A 2500-nucleotide genomic window follows, 5' to 3' on the forward strand; every position below is an offset into this window, starting at 1 on the left:
TTGATCATTTAGAGGAAGTAAAAGTCGTAACAAGGTTTCCGTAGGTGAACCTGCGGAAGGATCATTAACGTTCCGGAGGTCCTGCTGCTCTGTGTGCACCGTTCTCGTGACGAGCGCGCAGCGGCCGGCGACTGCATGGACGAGGAACCGTACGCGCGCACGGTAACGTGTACTACGTTGCCTGCCGCGATACGGGGCAGACAAGCTAGAACACGACTCTGCGAGTTGTGTCGAGAGTGGCTGAAGGGGCGCAAAATCTAATCGCACGCGAGACATCGCGTCTTCCGAGTCCGCGCCGCCTTCCCACTCCTCGTCGGAGCGTCCGTCGCGAGACGCGACGCTTCGCTCGAGCAAAATTGCGAGATCGAGAGGAGAGAATAGTTTATGCGACGCAACGACCGCGTGCGCGCTCACACGCCGCCAACGGTGGCGTGCTGCGGTGTGCGCCGCATTCGTCGCCGTCGTATAAGAGAGGATTGTCGGTCGGGACGAGTGTGTCGAGATCTCGAGAGCTCAAAGCGAGAGACCCCGGGCATATTGTGGAGAAGAAGAGATTCGAGAGTTGTACGCATTGCCGTATTACGCTCTTTGCATTCTCTCTCTCTCTCGTTTCCTGCGGAGATTCTCCGACTCTCTGTCTCTCGCGCGCTTCGAACGACCCGTTGCGCGGACCACCGCGCTCAGCGCGCCTTAGCCGGGGCTAGCGCGGCCGGTTGGTCTCGTTGTGCGAATCCAGGAGGAGCGCGAAGGTGCATCTATATGCGCGCCCGCTCGCGGATCAGGATCGGTGAGAAGGAGACTACGGAGGCGCGCTCGCGCGCTGCCTCTATCTCCGCGATTCGGACGCGTTGCGGTGCGCGCGAATGCGCCGCGTACCGGTGGTAACCTATGCTGCCGCGTCGTCGTGCGCGCCGGGCGAGGAGTGGAGAGTGCGACGATTCTCGCCGCTGCTCTTCCTCCGGTCCCGCGCGCGCGCGATCGCGCGCGCTGAAGGGTTCGTCGAATATGCTAGTCATTTTCGACCCCGATGGTTTTTCAAAGAGTTCCGCCCCGGCTCTCGCTTCGCGAGAGACGCAACCTCTTGGTTTTCGCACCGCGCCGACAACCGACGTCTCCCTCTCTCTCCATTATTGTGCCGTAGCCCCCGTAACAGGGGCGGCGGTCCGCGCGTGCTCGGACGCGCGGCCAGGCTGATCGAAGGGCCAAAACGAAGAAGACGCACATTGTTGTCTATTCCTTGATAGAGCGTACTTGGTGCGCGAAGGAACGATTACCCTGAACGGTGGATCACTTGGCTCGTGGGTCGATGAAGAACGCAGCTAATTGCGCGTCAACTTGTGAACTGCAGGACACATGAACATCGACATTTCGAACGCACATTGCGGTCCACGGATACAATTCCCGGACCACGCCTGGCTGAGGGTCGTTTTATCGAAGACAAACTGCTTGCGCGCGCCGTTTCGACGGCCGCGTACGAGCGATTCGTTGGACGTTCGCCCGATCGCGGCGGCCGGCGAGAGAGTTATACCCGCATCCACGAGAAAGAGAAGAGAAGCGAGGAGTCGTCGATGACGCCTTCCCCGGGGTATCAGGCACACTACGCACGCTATCCACGCGGCGAGTTGCTGGATTCCATCAGGGTTTTACGAAGGCTCTCGCGCTCTCTGCGCGCGCTCTCTCTATACTCGCGGAACGGCGGCGTACTCTCGCGCCCCTGTTGGGCGTCGTCCGAAATAACGAGGTTTGAGGGTCGAACGAATGAACGACGACCGACCGAAAGATGCGATCGAGAATCGCAGAGAGACGCACGCACACACACACGCACGGGAGGGAAGGACGTGCGCGGTGGTGATAAACGTGGCGAGCTCTTGCAAGGAGTTTATACGTTATACGTATATACGCGCCGAACGAAAAAGAGTAGATCTGCCTCTCGCGCGCCGCCGCCCGGAGTGAAACAAGCCGACAATTCGTTCGCGCTTGTACTCCCGGAAGGTGGCCTGTGTGCCGCTTGCGGCGCGCGCGGGATCAAAGGCTGATCCACGGAGAAGTAGTTCATAAGGAGCGCGGAGAACCGAGTTTGAGTTTTCCTCTCCTTCTTCGAATGAAGATCGGAGAGGAGAATAGAGGCCGCGAGATAATCGCGCGCCTCCTCGTTCTCCTTCTGCACAGAGCGCATATCGTCGCTTTACCGCCGCCAACGCAAAGGAAACTCGAGAGGAGGGATTTTAGAGATATATACGACGAAGCAAAGATACGAGAGAACCTGACCGTATTATAAGAGAGAGAGAGTGGTCGTCGCCGCTGCAGCTGCTGCCGGCCGCCGCCGCAGTCGCGTTGCCGACGCCACCACGACGCGCAAACCGGCCTCCGACGTTCGCGTCGGGCTGGCTGGCCAGTTGTCGTCGTGGTCGGTTGGTTGGCGCGCGCGGGCGCGCGGATCGCGGCGCGGTTGACGCAACGTCGACGAAAGACCACCACGCTCTCGCGGTTGTTCTCTCTG

At 60.1% G+C, this 2500-nt stretch overlaps 2 non-coding genes across 2 annotated transcripts in view; both read left to right on the forward strand.

The window, feature by feature from the left end:
- LOC139112842 (small subunit ribosomal RNA) overlaps positions 1-67 on the forward strand; it is a 1920-nt gene extending 1853 nt beyond the window's left edge. Inside the window, exon 1 of the ribosomal RNA XR_011547467.1 lies at positions 1-67. This exon is cut by the window's left edge and continues 1853 nt beyond it. This is a non-coding gene — a ribosomal RNA (small subunit ribosomal RNA).
- Positions 68-1271: 1204 nt separating this feature from the next.
- Positions 1272-1426, forward strand: LOC139112836 (5.8S ribosomal RNA). Its single transcript, XR_011547462.1, has one exon. It is a non-coding gene; the product is annotated as a 5.8S ribosomal RNA (ribosomal RNA).
- The last annotated feature ends 1074 nt before the right edge of the window (positions 1427-2500 follow it).

Source organism: Cardiocondyla obscurior, unplaced genomic scaffold (genome assembly GCF_019399895.1).
Source record: "Cardiocondyla obscurior isolate alpha-2009 unplaced genomic scaffold, Cobs3.1 scaffold57_0_143363, whole genome shotgun sequence".
NCBI classification, from domain to species: Eukaryota; Metazoa; Arthropoda; class Insecta; order Hymenoptera; family Formicidae; genus Cardiocondyla; species Cardiocondyla obscurior.